The sequence below is a fragment of the Tamandua tetradactyla genome, chromosome 7 (genome assembly GCF_023851605.1).
Source record: "Tamandua tetradactyla isolate mTamTet1 chromosome 7, mTamTet1.pri, whole genome shotgun sequence".
Classification (NCBI taxonomy): Eukaryota; Metazoa; Chordata; class Mammalia; order Pilosa; family Myrmecophagidae; genus Tamandua; species Tamandua tetradactyla.
In genome coordinates, this window is record NC_135333.1 from 62,876,615 (window position 1) to 62,897,122 (window position 20,508).

The following is a 20,508-nucleotide window of genomic DNA, read 5'->3' on the forward strand; positions in this document are numbered from 1 at the left end:
TTGAAAACACTTCAAAAGATAGGAATACAAGGGAACTTCCTTAAAATGATAGAGGGAATATATGAAAAACCCACAGCTAATATCATCCTCAATGGGGAAAAATTGAAAACTTTCCCCCTAAGATCAGGAACAAGACAAGGATGTCCACTATCACCACTATTATTCAACATTGTGTTGGAGGTTCTAGCCAGAGCAATTAGACAAGAAAAAGAAATACAAGGCATCAAAATTGGAAAGGAAGAAGTAAAACTATCACTGTTTGCAGACGATATGATACTATACGTCGAAAACCCGGAAAAATCCACAACAAAACTACTAGAGCTAATAAATGAGTACAGCAAAGTAGCAGGTTACAAGATCAACATTCAAAAATCTGTAGCATTTCTATACACTAGTAAGGAACAAGCTGAGGGGGAAATCAAGAAACGAATCCCATTCACAATTGCAACTAAAAGAATAAAATACCTAGGAATAAATTTAACTAAAGAGACAAAAAACCTATATAAAGAAAACTACAAAAAACTGCTAAAAGAAATCACAGAAGACCTAAATAGATGGAAGGGCATACCGTGTTCATGGATTGGAAGACTAAATATAGTTAAGATGTCAATCCTACCTAAATTGATTTACAGATTCAATGCAATACCAATCAAAATCCCAACAACTTATTTTTCAGAAATAGAAAAACCAATAAGGAAATTTATCTGGAAGGGCAGGGTGCCCCGAATTGCTAAAAACATCTTGAGGGAAAAAAACGAAGCTGGAGGTCTCGCGCTGCCTGACTTTAAGGCATATTATGAAGCCACAGTGGTCAAAACAGCATGGTATTGGCATAAAGATAGATATATCGACCAATGGAATCGAATAGAGTGCTCAGATATAGACCCTCTCATCTATGGACATTTGATCTTTGATAAGGCAGTCAAACCAACTCACCTGGGACAGAACAGTCTCTTCAATAAATGGTGCCTAGAGAACTGGATATCCATATGCAAAAGAATGAAAGAAGACCCATCTCTCACACCCTATACAAAAGTTAACTCAAAATGGATCAAAGATCTAAACATTAGGTCTAAGACCATAAAACAGTTAGAGGAAAATGTAGGGAGATATCTTATGGATCTTACAACTGGAGGCGGTTTTATGGACCTTAAACCTAAAGCAAGAGCACTGAAGAAGGAAATAAATAAATGGGAACTCCTCAAAATTAAACACTTTTGTGCATCAAAGAACTTCATCAAGAAAGTAGAAAGACAGCCTTCACAATGGGAGACAATATTTGGAAATGATATATCAGATAAAGGTCTAGTCTCCAGAATTTATAAAGAGATTGTTCATCTCAACAACAAAAAGACAGCCAACCCAATTACAAAATGGGAAAAAGACTTGAACAGACACCTCTCAGAAGAGGAAATACGGATGGCCAAGAGGCACATGAAGAGATGCTCAATGTCCCTGGCCATTAGAGAAATGCAAATCAAAACCACAATGAGATATCATCTCACACCCACCAGAATGGCCATTATCAACAAAACAGAAAATGACAAGTGCTGGAGAGGATGCGGAGAAAGAGGCACACTTATCCACTGTTGGTGGGAATGTCAAAGGGTGCAACCACTGTGGAAGGCAGTTTGGCGGTTCCTCAAAAAGCTGAATATAGAATTGCCATACGACCCAGCAATACCATTGCTAGGTATCTACTCAAAGGACTTAAGGGCAAAGACACAAACGGACATTTGCACACCAATGTTTATAGCAGCATTATTTACAATTGCAAAGAGATGGAAACAGCCAAAATCTCCATCAACAGAAGAGTGGCTAAACAAACTGTGGTATATACATACGATGGAATATTATGCAGCTTTAAGACAAGATAAACTTATGAACCATGTAATAACATGGATGGACCTAGAGAATATTATGCTGAGTGAATCCAGCCAAAAACTAAAGGACAAATACTGTATGGTCCCACTGATGTGAACGGACATTCGAGAATAAACTTGAAATATGTCATTGGTAACAGAGTTCAGCAGGAGTTAGAAACAGGGTAAGACAATGGGTAATTGAAGCTGAAGGGATACAGACTGTGCAACAGGACTAGATACAAAAACTCAAAAATGGACAGCACAATAATACCTAATTGTAAAGTAATCATGTTAAAACACTGAATGAAGCTGCATCTGAGCTATAGGTTTTTGTTTTGTTTTGTGTTGTTTTGTTTTGATTTTACTATTATTACTTTTATTTTTTTCTCTATATTAACATTCTATATCTTTTTCGGTTATGTTGCTAGTTCTTCTAAACCAATGCAAATGTACTAAGAAATGATGATCATGCAGCTATGTGATGATGTTAAGAATTAATGATTGCATGTGTAGAATGGTATGATCTCTAAATGTTGGGTTAATTTCTTTTTTTCTGTTAATTAAAAAAAAAAAAGAGAAGGGATAATTGGAGATGAAGGGATACAGACTGTACAACGGGACTGGATATAAAAACTCAGAAATGGACAGCACAATACTACCCAATTGTAATGCAATTATGTTAAAACACTGAATGAAGCTGCATGTGAGGTATAGGTTTTTTGTTTTTGTTTTTTTTGTTTTTTTTTCTTTCTATTATTGTTTTAATTCTTATTCTGTTGTCTTTTTATTTCTTTTTCTAAATCGATGCAAATGTACTAAGAAATGATGAATATGCAACTATGTGATGTTATTAAGAATTACTGATTGTACATGTACATTGAAATGATCTCTAATTGTTTTGTTAATTCTTTTTTTAATTAATAAAAATAAAAAATAAAAAAAAAAAATAAAAAAAATAAAAAAAATGTAATGAGGAAGTCAACTCAATGGGAGAAAATATTTGGAAACCACATATTGGATAAGGGATTGATATCTGGATATATAAAAAAATCATTCAACTCAACAACAAAAGAACAACCCAATTATAAAATAGCAAAAGATATGAATAGACATTTTTCCGAAAAGCAAATACAAATGGCTAAAAAACACATGAGGAGATGTTTATCTTCATTAGCTATATGGGAAATGCAAATCAAGACTACAATGAGATTATCTCCTCACACCTACAAGAATGGCTACTATTTAACAAACAGGAAATGACAAATGTTGGGAGAGGATGTGGAGAAATTGGAACATTTATGCAATGGTTGGTGGGAATGTATAATGGTACAGCCACTGTGGAAGACAGTTTGGGGGTTCCTCAGAAAATTAAATATTGAGTTGCTCTATTACCTGGCAATACCACCATTTGGTATACCCTTGGTATATACTCATTGCATGCCAATGTTCATAGCAGCATTATTTACAACTGTGAAAAGATGGAAGCAATCCAAGTGTCCACCAACAGACAAGTGGATAAATAAAATCTGGTATATACATATGATGGAATATTATGCAGTAGTAAGGTGAAAAGAGCATATGACAATATGGATAAACCTTGAGGACATATGCTGAGTGAAATAAGTCAGACCCAAAAGGATAGATGCTACCTGATCTCACTAGTATGACCCTGCTAAAGGAAAACTCAGAGTCTTATAGTGTAGAATATAGGGGACCTAAACATACACAGAGGCTAGAGCGAGGGAATGGCTACTAGTAAGGTTGAACTCAAATGTATGAAAATGGATAGAAGCGATGGTAGTTTATTAGTGGGTTTATAAGTAATATTGCTATATGGAAGGTGAATATGATTGAAAGGGGTTATATAGAGCCATGTATTTCACTGATTAACATGAAAAATATAAATAAATTTTTGCATTAAAACTACTTCAAAGGTATGAATCTTGAACAATGAGTCAATGATACAGGGGTATAGGAGGAAAACTACTATTGCATCCTATGGCCTATATTTAAGAGACATCACCAGCAACATAGCAATACTAGTAGGTAAACAATTGGAGGGGGAGGGACAAGAGTTAAGGTGAGTATTGTATTTTCTTTTTGCTAAAGGTGTGTTCATATTTTAATTTTCTCTTTGGAGCACTGAAAATCATCTAATGCTGAAAATGATGATTGTACAACTAAGTGAGGATACCGTGAGACGTGGATTGCTTATTTTGAACATTATCTATGATGCCCAATGGATGGAGGTGGCCAAATGGTACAATGACTGAGTGTGCAGGTTTGAAACTATTATGTACCCCAGAAAAGTCATGCTTTGGTCCTGATCCAATCTTGTGGGGGGGGGGGGCAGCCATTTCTTTTAATCCTGATTCAATATTGTAGGGTGGAAATCTTAGATTAAATTATCTCCACAGAGATGTGACAAGCCCAATTGTGGGTGTGACCTTTTGATTAGCTGAAGATGTGACCCCCACCATCCAAGGTGGGTCTTGATTAGTTTGTTAGAGTCCTTTAAAAGGGGAAACATTTTGGAGAAACTTCAGAGCAGATGCAGACACCTAGAGAACAGTTGCTTCAGAGCTGACAGAGCCAACATGAGAACCAGATGTTTGGAAATGGAGAGCACAGCAGGAGTCGCCATTTGCCTTCCAATGTGATGCTAAACAAGCCAGTGCCAAGAGTTGTGTCCTGAAGGAGCTAAGTGAAGGCCCACAGATACCAAGTGTTCTAGTTTGCCAGCTGCCAGAATGCAATATGCCAGAAACGGACTGGCTTGTTAAAAAAAAGGAATTTAATAAGTTGCAAGTTAACAGTTTTTAGGTCATAGAAATGTCCCAATTATATTAAGTCTATAGAGATGTCCAATCTAAGGCATCCAAGGAAAGATACCTTGATTTAAGAAAGCCGATGAAGTTCAGGGTTTCTCTCTCAAATGGAAAGGCATATGGTGAATATAGTCAGGGTTTTTTCTTTCTCATCTGGAAAGGCACATAGCGAACACGGTCAGGGTTTCTCTCTCGGCTGGAAGGGCACATGAAATGATGAACACAGCGTCATCTGCTAGATTCCGCGCCAGCTCCTGGGAGGCGTTTTCCTTCTTCATCTCCAAAAGTCACTGGCTGGTGGATTCTCTTCTTCGTGGTGCTGCGGCATTCTCTGCTCTCTCAGAATCTCCCTCTTTCTCCAAAATGTTTCCTCTTTTATAGAATTCCAGTAAAGTAACCAAGACCCACCTAGAATGGGTGGAAAGATGTCTCCACCTAATCCAGTTTAACACCCACTCTTGAGTGAGTCACATCTCCATGGAAATTTCCAACATGCAGTACTGAATAGGGATTAGAAGAAATAGCTGCCTTTACAAAATGGGATTAGGATTAAAACATGGCTTTTCTAGGGTACATACATCCTTTCAAACCAGCACACCAAGTGAGGAACCCCCACAGGAAACAGAGGATGAAAGCAACAGAGCCCAGGAAAAGGGACCAGTAGATGCTAGCCATGTGCCTTTCCAACTGACAGAGGTATTTTAGATGGCGTCAGCCTTTCCTGACTGAAGGTAACCTCTTGTTGGTGCCTTAGTTTGGACATTTTCTTGATACTATACCTTTAAACTTTTATCATTAAATTCTCTTTTTAAAAGCTGTTCCATTTGTGGTATATTGCATTCCAGCAGCATTAGCAAATCAATACATTGAGAACCAGAAAGGCTAACTGTAGCATATACATATGATGGAACATGGTGTGGCTAAAGAAAGGACAGAAGTTGTGAGGTACACAATGAGGTGAATGAACTTGAGAACATTACGTTATGCAGAAAAAGCCAGAAATAAAAAGACAAATAGTGTATGGTCTCTTTTAGAAAACACTTATAAGAAAATTGGGGCCTAGATTGTAAGCTCTTATAACAGTCACATTTATTCCTGAGATTTGTTATTTCTAGACTCTAAGAAAAACAAAGAAACAAAAAAATCTATAAACTTACAAGCTAATAAATTCCCACTGTTAAAAACTAATAAATACCCAATTTATGGTATCTGCTTTGAGCAGCTTAGCAAACTGAAACAGAGGGCAATGCATGATTAGGAAACATGACCACATCTTAATGTCTATATACAAATAGAGTTTGAGATGGCAATTAGCTAGACTAGAACCAGTCTTGAATACTTTGATTTCCTCTAGCATATAATTCTAGCTGGCTATCTTATCTAATTAATAAAGGAAGAAAACTGTCACAAAATATTAACTTGACTTTAAGAGTCTTGTACTTATTGACAAATCTTCACTTGGAAATAGTCCATACATGGTTTACAATCAGTGGCTCACAATATCATTACATTGTTGTGTATTCATCACCATGATAATTTTTACAACATTTGCATCACTCTAGAAAAGAAATAAAAAGAAAAAAGAAAAACTCACACACCCCATGCCCCCCACTTTTTTTTTTTTAAAAGAGGTCTTCCATTTAGCAGATATTGAAATTACTATAAGTTGAACACAGCAGAGTAGAGGGATATGAGGAAATGGTGGCCTGTAATTGGTTTTAGGCAATTGACTAGACCACCAAAAGGTCAACCAGGCTCCTAAGTGTGTTTTAGAATCTGGGTCTCAGTAGACAGTTTGTATTGGCTTCCAGTCTGCAATGTGGGTACAACGTGAAGAGAATATGTATATTTAAATGTAGTAATATCCATTCAATCTCTCTGTATATTTCTGATGATTCAACAGCTAGTTAAAAGTTAGGTATGCCCTGAATGTACATGTTCAAAATCGTTTCCAAAGATCTCATAATTTTAGATTTGACTATAGTAAGTTGCAATTTTATACAAGTCCAGGAAAAACATCAAAACATCATATCCAATACAGAATGTAGTATTCAGAAATAAGATTGGCAATACCATAAAGTTTATTTTAAGCATTCTCTACTTTGAAAACCAATGACCAAAAATACTATTTTAGTACTGAGACTCAACTGTTCAGGTATTTGGCTAGATTCTTTTATTTTATAAGAATTCTGAAATTCGGGGGGGGGGGGGGGAAATCCTGAACCTTAGGTATGACAGGTGGTTATTCTCTGATGGCCACACTTTTAGAGGCGCTTTTCAATAACAGTTTTCTAGCTCTCTTACCTGTATGAATTTTTCTTGAGAATGCAAATTTATGAATTCTTAAAATTAAATACTGGTGGCCAAAAGATAACTTAACAAATACTTTGAAGTACTTTGGGGCCAGATTTGCATGTATGTGCCTATATATGAGTGATAGTAGCAGTAGTTTCTTTTAGGGTGGGTGATTTTTCTTCTTTATTAGAGAATTTATGTCTTACAGAACAGTAATGCATAACATACAGGAGTCCCATATACCACCCTATTATTAACACTTAGCATTGGTTTGGAACATTTGTTGCAATTAATGATAGCACATTTTTGTAATGGTACCATTAATTATAGTCCATGGTTTAACTTAGGGCTCATTGTTTGTGTAGTGCAGTTCAACACTGGGTTTGGAGTCTTGAGTCTATCACTAAATAATTGCACCATCTTAAGAACTGAGTTTGCTGTGGTAGAGTTTTTCTCATGCACCTCAATTCCTTTCCCCTGCTCTAGAGAAGAGAAATAATGTCACACAAAAGGGGTCAAGTTCTATGAACAAAATACCTGTTCCAGAATTTATTGGCAATAATCCCCATCTAATCTAAAACTCAGGTTAGGGAGGAAGAAGATGGTGCTCTACTAAGGAAGAGGATGGTTTCTCTACTAAGATGAGACAGAGTCAGACAGACCCAAATTAAAATTCTAGCTCTGCTATTTATCAGCTGTAAGACATTGGGCAGCTCCTGCAGTCATCTGAGGAAAAAATAAATGGGCAGTGGGAGAAAGAAAAGGGCTTTGTGAAAATATTTAGGCTTAGCACTAAGCAACTTCCCCAAACCCTTAGTTTCCTTTCTTTTCTGTCTGCTAAAGATAATAAAAGTATTCTCTCAATAAAGCGGTAAAACTTTTGCAGAAGATGGATAATGGAAATGGCTCTTTTCTAGGTAGCTCAGTAAGAACTTAACACTTTAAATCATTAACTTGCAGTGCCTTGACAAAACAAACAAAGAAAACCAACAGTTATAGCCACGCAAACTTTTTGTTTTAATAAACAAAGCTCATTTTCAGGGCTTAGATTTTAAATCACATTTACACATAAGGAAAATTTCTAGGCTCAGAGGGGTTAACAGTGAAGCTACTATAGCTGAAAGGAATGCATGCCCCACATGAGTTTTTAAACATAAAGACAAAATATCAGACATATCACTCTCTAGACTAGATTGCAAGAGCCAGAAAAGAGTGGAAGACTCAGGGAAGTTCATGCAACCACTAACCAATTCTTCACCTTCATGCTGCAGAATCAATAGAGAGCTGTATTAGTTTTAAATGAACTCAAGGTAGGGTCCTGATCATTTTAAGTGAAACTTTCTCCATTGTTAACAACTAGGCCAAGGGCATTTCCTAACGAAGGGTATTTCATTGATAAGTACTTAACAATATTAGAATAGCAAAGAGGAAGTTAAATAAATAATCTTGGTTCTTCAAATATCAGAAACTTTCATATCATAGCAGCAGAAGAGTGGAATGAATTACAACTCCCAAAGGCTTGGTCCAAAAACTTCCTGTTGGCATTTGCACCAAACAAGGCTCCCCGTACTTCCGGCATCATCTGCTGGGCTATAAGATCCAGCCTACTTTCTAGGATCATTTATTTTATGATCTCCACTATAGATCTCAACACCACCAGCTATATCCTCCAGCAAGTAGGACTCCTGATCAATCTGAACATCAACATCTTTTTTATTTTTTATTTTACATGGGCGGGCACCAGGAACCGAACCCGGGTCTCCAGCATGGCAGAAGAGAATCCTGCCACTGAGCGACCATCACATTGCCCCATCAACATCTTTTTTTGGTGGCAATTTTGTACATAGGAATTTCTTTTTTAACACCACAGCCTTAACCAGAGCAAAATCCTGTTTCCTGCAACGAATAAACATTTGGGGCTCCAGCAACTGGTACAAACCTTGAAGGATCAGTCCATCTGGCAGCACTTGGTACCTGGTTGTATCTTGCTGAGTCTCTGTTTTGCTTCATTTAGTAGTTCTGTAATAAGGTCATCTCTGGCACTGAGAACTCTGCGCCTTGTTCAATTCATCAAATTGGACATCTAAATTTTCTTCTGCTGCTCAATCAGCTTTTCTTTCTTTTTATAGTATTCCATAATCTTCAGTCTTTGGTTTTGCACAAGTCAACCTTTCTCAATGTTGAACTCTTCTTTTGCCTTTGCATTTCTTTCTTCTGCTTTTTCATTAGCTACTTGTTCAATGAAAGCCATCATATGCTTAATCTGCTTTTGCACATCAGCATCGCTGAAGGCCATGGTGAAAACAATGCTAGCCAGGTGGTTAAGAATATCAAATTTGGATTTGAAAAGGGTGGTAGAAGGAATGAGTAGCAGTATTTTAATAGCACAATTATCAGTGATAGTGATTTCAGGTTACTAGCACATTGGTTTTCAAACTTGGCTACTTAAAAATGAATGCACCATCCTTCGTGATCTAATGCTATTCTTTATTCCAGTCAACAATTTCTAAAATAAATGTTGAAAAGAGAAGACATCTTTTGATAGAAGATGAAGAAGAGACAGAATTTCTTTTGAATGATAAAAATTCTGAAACTAGATGGCAGTTATAGTTGTACAACATTGTGAATGTAATTAATACTACTGAATTGCATACTTCACAAATGGTTTAAGTGACAAATTTTATGTTGTATATATTTTACCACAAATAAAACAATAAATTAGAGGAAAAAAAATTGGAGGCAGTTCTTTATGATACTTTACATATTTTCACTGTAATTTAAAGTAGGGATAGGTTAAAATACTATCTTCCACAATAGAATACCATGGGTCCATTAATAATATGGCTGAAGGCTACTGAAATCTCTTGTCAAAAGCATGTAATGACTGATGCATTTTGGTGTAGTAATTAGGAGTGCCAGCTCTGGAATGTCATGATTTATTTGACTCCTAGCTTGTCACTTACTAATTATGTGACTTTGGACATTTACTTAACGTTTTCCCCTCACTGTCTCAACTGTAAAATGAGAAAATTGCTACTTCACAGGGTTGGTTTTTTTCTTTTTAATTAAAAAAAATGTCTATTGTGGTCACATGTATACAACACAAGATTTCCCATTTTAACTACTCATATGTACAATTCAGTGACTTTACATTTGAATATCACACTACCAACACCACCATCATTATCAAAACTTTTTCATCACTGCAGACAGAAGCTCTATACTCACTGAAACAGTAATTTCCCTTTCTCATCCTCCCCCACCCCTGGCAGCCTTTCATAGGGTTTTTGTGAGGTTAAATGAATTAATTCATGCAAAGCACTCAAAAAAGGGCTTGGATCAATATGTTAGATATTATTATCCACAAAGCAATTAATGACATGAATATTGTCTTCTTGAAAGCCATGTAATACAGATGATTTAATTTGGTCATTAAATTCTAGTTTGCTAACAAGGCACTCTGTGACACCTTATTTTCTATTCTATATATCATTCCTCTTGTTCATGAATGCAAATATCATTTAACTCTAAATTCACATTTAGTTAATACTTTTGTTAATTCAGAGAAATCTAAAGAGGCAGAAGGGAAATACTGGTCTTGTTTATCACCAAGAGAAGTTTCACAGGGGAAAAAAAAATCCTCTAACTAATCTTTCTAGTTTTACTTATGCTTAATGAGATCCTCAGACCAAGGTCAATGAGCACGAGAAACATAGCTATAAATCACACTATCTGGCAGCTACAGAAGAAGAGGTAAGTATAGGAGAAGGAGGGGCAAAAACATGGGTGCAGGAAACCTAGATTGATTTATTTGTATTGAGACAATTCAAGAGAGATCAGAAAATCCAAAAGATTTATAAGTTCCCTGTGGCATCATAAAAGGCAGCAGTCTGATAATAGGAATGGCAAGTTAGATTTGATACTAGAAAAGAAGAAAAGGAAGAGACATCAGGTTTTTATGAAGAATTTTCTCACATCTGGAATTAATGACAAAAAAAGACAGAACAGATAGAGGAAGGGAGACCAGGTTCAGATATCCCCACATCTTCCAACCTCTGGACTTCAATTACTACCATCAAGCAGATCTCATCAAAATATGACTAACTTCTCTGTATGATTCAAAACAGATGTAAAAGTTAGTGAGAAATGAGGATTTCCCCCCCAACTTCAAAATATAATACATTTTACCTTTATAAAATAAGCAATTTCTATAGATGGATTTAAGCAATTCTTATATATATATATATATTTCTTATACTTTACTTCTTTTAAAACTATTGCCAGTATTGCAATTAGCAGACAATACAGAAATATGTAAATATGCTGATTTGTCAAAATATGGAAAATAAAGAATTTCAGACCTCAGAATTCATTTGTTCTAACTAGCCAGTATTTTATAAACAAGGAAGATAAAGCCTAGAATGGTTAAGTTAGGCAGCCTGTGGTCTGATTTAGTCAGGTTTATTAGATTAAAAACAAAATTAATAAATTAGTTACCCACACTTAGACTTATATAAAAGTCTGGATTATGAAAGGATAAATGGATACCTGGGTAATACTGGGCTCATTTCTTTCATGGCCACAACCAGCTGGAATGAAAGGTGGCTGTGCTCTTTAGACAGGGCATGTGGCTCCTAGTTCATCTATATTCTTTCTCTCCAACTGGCTTATACCACCTGCTCACTTTTATTTATGATATCTGTCTGGCCCACCTAGCCCTAGTGTAGGTGCTATAAGGGATCTGAATAGTGAGTGGTGAACTAAAGTGCGGTATATTAGCTGATGGTGGTAATATTGCTCAAGATTATACAGATAGGTATCAACAGAATTGGAGCTAGAGTTCAGGTCTCTTGACATTTAGTTTAATAGTATTTCCATTGTACCAAACTGCTTCAAAAAGCAAGAGGAAATAAGACAACTACAGTTACAGAATGGGAATTTCTATGTTTAAGGAAAAAGCCATACTAATGAGAATAACGTGGTTCAGAGTAAAAAATAAATAGGATTCTGGAGTAGCTAGAAGGAAAAATCTGAGAGGACGGTATGGTAGCCCATGACAAACTCTGGGATCTGTCTTTTAACTATGTGCTGAAGAGTGCTCAGAAAATTAATGCTTTCGTCCTTCTTTGCTTTGTATATATGTTTTATTATACAATAAAAAAGTTAAAAAAAAAAGGATAAATAGTATTCAACTACAGTGCAGTGAGTAAACAGTTTCTCTTTTTCAATCTCTCTGCTCTCTCTCTTCCTTCCCCCCTCAACTGTTTCAATTCATGCCCAAAGGAAGGTGTGTGACAGAAATAAAGCACAGAGTAATTCTGCTAATAAGAAAACAAACAAACAAACTGATTTCATGGCTAACAAATTTCAAAATACGAAGATGAGTCTTGAAGTGATGATTAAAGTAGAGCTTAAGATTAGGAAGTTGAAAACCATTCCAAAGGTGAGAACAATGAGTGGAAAATGTTATTTGTATTTAATTCTTTTCAAATAAAACTGAATATTATCATCAGCCTGTTTTAATGTTTATAGTGGTGCAGAGGAAGAAGTTTTATTTTTTATTGAATACTTAACATAATTTAGAATTGAAAAGAGGATAATTAAAAAGAGATTAACACTTAAAAACAGGTCATGCCCTTGATCCTGAAGCTTACTCTTGTGAAGCTTATGTAGGTAGAGGAGAAGCTTAGCCTACCTATAGGTATGCCTAAGAGTTATTTCTGGAGGACTTCTTTGGTTGCTCATATGTGGCCTCATTCTCTATGCCCAACTCTGCAAGTGAAATCATTGCCCTCCCCCCTAAATGGGACATGATATTTAGGGGTGAAAGTCTCCCTGGCAATGTGGGAGATGACTCCCAGAGATAAATCTGGCCCTGGCAGCATGGGATCGACAATTCCATCCTGACCAAAAGGGGGAAAAGAAGTGTAACTAATAAAGTATCAGTGGCAGAGAGAGTTCAAATAGAGTCAAGAGCTACTCAGGAGGCTGCACTTATGCAACCTTCAGTTAGACACTGTTTCCTATCACAGCTTGCCAAACCTCAACCAAAACCATTCCAGCCAATCCTAAAGAATACCTAGGGCAATATATAAGATTCCACAAGGGTTCCATGCACTAGAGCAACTTTCCAGAAATCTACAACCTCCAGATGGGTCCCTGGACCAGATAAGTCCGAAACCTAGAGGGCCCAGCCTCTCCAGAACATCAGATAGTTCCATCTCCCTACCCCATATTAGTGACAGACCCTTTGTAAAAGGTTACAAAGGCCATAGTCCAAACATCCCTAAAGAGAGGGATGGAAAGATCAAACGTGATGGTGGAGTTATATAAAGAAGATAGGATTAACAAATGAATATGAAGGCTGAATCATTAAATTGATATTTCTTTTAGTCTCCAATATTTTAGAGCAACTAGAAGTAAAAACATAAAATTGCAGAATTGTAACCCATGTCAAACTCTGAAATACGTTGTACAACTAATTGTGGTGTTGTGCTTTGAAATTTACTGCTTTTTTGTATATATGTTATTTTTCACAAAAGAAAGAAAGAAAGAAAGAAAAAAAAAGGCAATTGTGCTGTTAAAAAAATTTTAAGCCTTCTATCCTCCTATAATCTGGAGCAGTGAGAAGGAAAAATGTGAGGATCGTATGGTAGCCCACAACAAACTCTGGGATCTGTCCTGTAACTACTTGTTGAAGAGTGCTTTGAAAACTTTTGCTTTTTATTTCTTTGCCTTGTTTATAAGTTATACTATACAATAAAAAAGTTTAAAAAAGAAAAAAGAGGTTAACATTTTCATCTAAGTCAGTAAGGATTACTGAATCATGAAATACTGATTAAATTGCAATGTCTATTCTGTCAACTTCTGAATATTGTACATTCTAACTAGGCAGAAGGTTTTTACTTTCTATGATCACAACATAAGTCACTATTTAAGAGATAACATCACACAGGACAGCTGAGAGGTTGGCATTAATGTATACAGCAAATACAGGAGAAAGTAGTTACTGTGAAGTGCAACATAAAAGGAATCCTCCAGCAGTGCCGGACATAAATGTGTTCTCTGAGGAATGTCTTCTCAGTCATGCAAAAGGTACCTGGCACCATCAACGTTTGGTGAACAAGTAGATACATGAATGCTTTCAGAGGTAGTTTCACTCCCAATAATTTAAAACTGCTTACTGAGATGGATAGGAGTCTATTACATTTCACTTTCTATAAGCATTTTCTGTAGCACTTAAGCTGTTTTAACACTTGCTACTCAATTTTCCCTTTGTTTCACTAGCAACTCAGGAGCTCTTTGCAGCTTTACTCGACTATGGTTCTCTTTTTATGGGATGTAAAATAGTTTTACTATTCCTCTCTCTCTCCAATTTTAGATATTACTTTTTAACTAATTTTAATGGTATGATGAATGGACTTTTCAGTTGTTTCAGAATTGATGTTCAGGGCCCAAAGCTGGGAACAAAGAATTAAGCAATCCATATTATGGAAACGGCTAACCAACAAATGGAAGCACATACCAGTCTACCACCTCAGTTCCTATCTTTTTTAGTCTACTAAGACTGGTGTTAGAGACAGAAGAGAGGAGGTGGTAGAACAAATCTTGATAGCATAGGGACGATGATGTGAAAAACAAAACCAAAGGGATCAGGAATAGGCCCTGGTCAACTGAACTCTGTAGCAAAGGAGGAGTCCTGGTATGTGTATCTGTTTGAAAAAACAGCTAGATTTCCCAAGGGAAGATACCCTTCTGCAGCGTATGTAACATAAAATCTTCACACATCACACAGCATTACATTTATATACCATTCTTCTCAAGAAGATCTTGGTTCTCTATCAAAATACTAGCCAACTGATCTTCAAATTCCCCTAACAGAAACGGGAGCGATAATAATTTTATACTTGGGGAAAATGTAGCATGAACATATAGAAATTCATCCAAGCATTTTCTTTATCCACAAAATAACAAGCATGTATGCATTATTTGATTATTCTGGCCTACTCAGTCAACTTAGATATCCTTAATCCATTTAGAATTCTTTTATTTAGCATATTGGAAACTGATAGCTTTTTCAGAAAATATAAATGTGGATAATAAAATTAGTTTAGAGCTCTCAAACTGAGTCAGATATCACTAATACTAATACTACGAGTAATAAATGCTCAATAATAAAATGAGCAACCTAAAATTGTGTGAGAAATCACTGATAAATAGATTCTTTTGTTCAGTTTTCTTGTGTAATATCAGGGAAGTACAACTTCTTTGTCAGACTAGATAATTGGAAAACCCTTGGGTGACAAAATACTTAGAAATGCTGAATTAAGTAGCTGAGCTTGCAATAGAGGGAGGTTCTCAAAGGTCATGTCTGTTTTGTATACTACTATATCACCAGCACCCAGGACAGAGCTTCACATTATAGTAAGCACTAAATAATAATTGCTGAATGTTACTAAATGAATTTGAAGAGAATCTAGAAGGACCTGTTAACAGTAAAGGGTGTGGATCAAGGAAGAAGAGGTTCCTAGACAACAAAAGTGCTAAAACAATGGAGATTAGAATTAACTAGACCCAAAGCTCCAATTAGAAACACTGATAAGGCAATGGAGGCTATGCTGCAGTGCAGATTGACTCTTCATATAATCTTCTGATACCTAGAGATGATTGTATCATTAGTTATTTAGTACATTGTTTTATCCTCTATGAAATGGAACTATACTACTAATATTCTGTTTTCCTATAGAAGATCCTTTTAGAAAATGACAAAATTATGCAAACACATGAAAGAGGGAAAATAAATGCTCAACATTACAGTCAGACAAGTGTGAGCATACAAATAAAAGATGTGAAGCCATCTGACTTTACAAGAATTTTTTTTAACTCAACTGAATCGTTGATATCAGTATCAACTAGAATAGATTTCCTGATAGTTATTTTAATAATTCATCAATAAGAATAGAATTTTCTATGGAAAAATAGGTATATAGAAGGTATAAAGAATCACAGGTTTAATGCTGACAATAATTTTCATAATGAATTATGAATCTGGAAAATTCATAAATGAGGAGCAAAGGTTAAAGCCTAAAATGTTTTATTGTAAGCTTATTCAGAAGAAGCAACTGATTAAAAAAACAGCCAATCAAAATCTTGTGCTTCTCATTCCGGGTGAAATGATTCATCTACATAGCTTTTTCAGAACCAACTCACCATTATCTTATTACAGAAAACAGAATATTGGAGGGGGGGATAGTTATGAGGTTATTTCTATGAATGACAAACAAACATGGAAACATTCCTGACATGATTATAATCAATGGTTCACAAAATCAACACATAATTGTGTATTCACCACCATGATCATTTTTTTTAACATTTCCATTCTTCAGCAAAAGAAAGAAAAAAGAAAAAACTCATACATTTCATACCCCTTACTCCTCCCTCTCATTGACCACTAATATTTCAATATACTCAACTTACTTTAACTTTTGTTCCTATTATTATTTGTTTATCTCTTATCCATATTTTTTACTCATCTGTCCATACTGTAGATAAAAGGAGCATCAGACAAGGTTTTCACGATCACACAGTCACACTGCGAAAGCTTTATCATTATACAATTATCTTCAAGAAGAATGGCTACTGGAACACAGTTCTACAGTTTATACTTCCCTCTAGCCACCCTAAAAAGGGGATTCATATACAATATGTAAGAAAAACCTCCAGGATAACCTCTTGACTCTGTTCGAAATCTCTCAGCCAGTGACACTTTATTTTGTCTCATTTGTCTCAACACTTTTGGTCAAGAAGGTTTTCTCAATCCCTTGATGCTGGGTCCTGACTCATTCCAGGATTTCTGCTGCATGTTGCTAGGGAGGTTTACACTCCTGAGAGTCATGTTCCACCTAGAGGGGAGAGGGCACCGAGTTCACTTGTCATGTTGGCTGAAAGAGAGGACACATCTGAGCAACAAAAGAAGTTCTCTGGGGGTGATTCGTAGGCCTAATTTTAAGTAGGCTTAGCCAACCTTTGCTGGGATAAGTTTCATATGAACAAACTCCAAGATTGAGGGATTGGCCTATTGATTTGGTTGTTTCCACTACATGTGAGAATATCAGGAATTCTCCAAATGGGGAAGTTGAATTAGAAAATAGAACATTTGCCTATGGAACACAAAAGCTGAAAAATCCATAATGAATACCATCATCAAGCACGAAGTTTCCAGAGCAACCTGTAATTATGGGAAATTTTATTTTAGAGGTGATTACTTTATATTATTTTGAAAAAGCAAATTATTTTCTAGTTTTTGTTTTTTTCTAAAGCAATTTATCCCGAAATGCTACTAAATTAATGCATTTTGAACCTCAAGTTGGTGGTCAGCTAAATAGTCTTTAGAACAAATTTTGTATCAAAAATGGGGTTTGTGAAGGATTGCGGAAAGACAGCAGAACAGGAAGTTCCAGGAAATGGGCCCTCCACCAAAACAACTATTGAACTGGCAGGAACTGTATGAATCAACTATTTTGAATTGTTGGAGACTAGCGGAACACTGAGCAGCATCAAGGGAAAATAAAGAGGAAGAGACTGTGTATTGCAGTAAAAAATCAATGAATTTCACACTCTGTTACCCCCAGGGTCTTGACAAATAATGATTAGGTCCAGCAAACTAGGTGTGGTGATGTATGCACCCTAGTAAAAACACGCTCTTAAACATAATCCACTTCTGTTGGGGTAACCCAATGTAAGGAGGACCTTTTGACATGGCTAAGGTGTGGCCCAACCCAATCAGGATGAGTCTTAATCCTAATACTGGAGTCCTTTATAAGAAGAATAAACTTCAGATACACAGAAACAAAGATATATGAGGCCAGCATTATCCTGATACCAAAGCTAGATAAAGACAGCACAAGAACAGAAAATTACAGACTGATATCCCTTATGAATACAGATGTAAAAATCCTCAATAAAATACTGTCAAACTGAATTCAACAGCATAGTAAAAGGATTACACACAGGGACCAAATAAGATTTATTCTAGGAATGCAAGGATAGTTTAACATAAGAAAAGCAATCAATGTAATATATCACATTAATAGAACTAAGGAAAATAAGCACATGATCATCTCAAATGACACAAAAAAGTCACGTGACAAAATCCAGTATCTTGTTATGATAAGAACATTAAGAAAACTAGGGAAGGGAACTTTCTTAACATGATAAAGAGCATTTATGAAAAGCCCACAGTATATATCATAAGCAATGGTAAAAGACTGAAAGCTTTCTACTTAAGGTCAGGAACGAGACAAGGATGCCTGCTGTCATCATCTTGTATTAGAAGTTGGAGCCAGAGCAATTAGGCAAGAGGAAGAAATAAAATGAATCCAAATTGGAAAGAAAGAAATAAAATTTTCCCTACTCACAAATGACATAAAATCATATATTAAAAATCCCAAAGAATCCATAAGAAAGCTACTGGAACTAATAAATGAATACAGTACAATTACAGGATATAAAATACATAAGCAGAAGTCAGTTGGGCTTCTATACACTGGTAATAAATAATTTGAAAAGGAAACCAATAAAATAATACTATTTACAATACCAACTAAAAGAATAAAATACCTAGGCATAAATTTAACCAAAGAGGTGAAAAACTTGTACTCTGAACACTCTAAGCACTGCTGAAGACATTATAGAAGATCTAAATAAGTGGGAAGATATCCTGTGTTCATGAACTGAAAGACAACATTGTTAAGATGTCAATACTGCCTGAAGATTACCTACAAATTCAGTGCAATCTCTATCAAAATTCCAGCAACCTGGTTTACAGAAACAGACAAACTGATCCTCAAATTCATATGGAATTGCAAGGGCCCCAAATACTCAGAACAATCTTGAAAATGAAAAAACAACTTATTACAAAGCTACAGTAACTAAAATAGTGTCATTTTGGCATAAGGATAAACCAATAGAATAGAATTGAGAGTTCAAAGATAAATCCACACATCTAAGGACAGATGGTTTTCAAACAAAGGTGCCAAGTCTATACAACAGGGAAATAATAATCTCTTCAACATATGTTTCTGAGACCATTGGAAATCCAAATGAAACGAATGAATGTGGATCTCTACCTTTCACCTTATACAAAAATTCAAAATGGATCAACAACCAAAATGTTAACACTTTAAAATTCCTACAAGAAAACATAAGAGAAATATCTTCTGCACCTTTAGTGAGCAGTGGATTTTTAGATTTTACATCAAAAGCACAAGAAACAAAAGGAAAAAACAGACTAAATGGGCTTCAATATTAACATTTTTTTGCATCAGAGGAAAGTATCAAGAAAGTAAAAACACATCCTACAGAATGTGAGAAACTATTTGGGAACCATGTATCTGATAAGGGTTAAATATCCAAAATATATAAAGAACTTCTACAACACAACAACAAAATGACAACCTTAAAAAATGAACCAAGAATTTACATAGACATTTCTCCAAAGAAGATATTCAAATGGCCAACAATAAATGAAAAGATGCTTAGTATTATTAGCTATTAGAAAAATGCAAATTAAAAGTACAAAGAGATACCATTTCATAACCACTAGCTTGGCTATTAATAAAATTCTGAAAAAATAAAAGTGTTGGCAAGTATGAAGAAGAATCTTCCTATATTGTTGATGAATATGAAAATGGTACAGCCATTGTACAAAAGAGTTTGATGGTTCCTGAGAAAATTAAATATAGAATTACCATATCACCCAGTGATTCTACTCCTTGGTAAATTCCCAAAGAACTGAAAACAGGGACTTGGACAGATATTCATATATCAATGTTCAACAGAGCATTTTTCACAATGGTCAAAAGGTGGAAGTAACTGAAGTGTCCATCAACAGGTGAATGAATAAACAAAATTGTGGTATGTGTATACAATGAAATATTGTTCAGTGATAAAAAGAAGTGAAGAGCTGATGTACAGGCAACAGCAAGGATGAACCTTGAAGACATTATTTTGAGTGAAATAAATTAGACACAAAAGAACAAATATTATATGATTTATCTTATATAAAATACTTAATATTAGCAAATTCATAGAGACTGAAATCAGGAAAGTGGTTAAAAGAGATGAGGATTGGGGGAATGGGGAGTTACTGTTAAATGAGTATAAGTTTGGTTTGGGATGATGAAAACAGTGGAAATAGTAGCAAAAGCTTCACAATATTGTTAGTATACTTAATATAGAACTGTCAAATTAAAATGGTTAAAACGAGCTTTATGCTATGTATATTGTATGCTAATTAAAAATGAAAAAATTATTTTAAAAAAACCTATAGTTTTGAACCTATAGGACCCTGAAATAAATACTACACCCGGCTATACTCAGATTGTAATAACTCCTTATTTCATGTAAGTCATGAACACATATGAAGCTGTAGGAGCTCTGATACTCCTACAGCTTAAGTGGATGGTTCTGTTCTTTCAGCCGCCCTGTAAAGGCCAAATGGACTGGTCCCACACATA

At 35.4% G+C, this 20,508-nt stretch overlaps 1 protein-coding gene and 1 pseudogene across 17 annotated transcripts in view; both read right to left on the reverse strand.

The window, feature by feature from the left end:
• The window catches only part of ERC1 (ELKS/RAB6-interacting/CAST family member 1), a 755,438-nt gene that overhangs the window by 169,726 nt on the left and 565,204 nt on the right, over window positions 1–20,508 (reverse strand). The gene's annotated exons all lie outside the window — the stretch shown is intronic.
• LOC143691321 (V-type proton ATPase subunit E 1-like) lies at window positions 2,855–11,156 on the reverse strand (annotated as a pseudogene).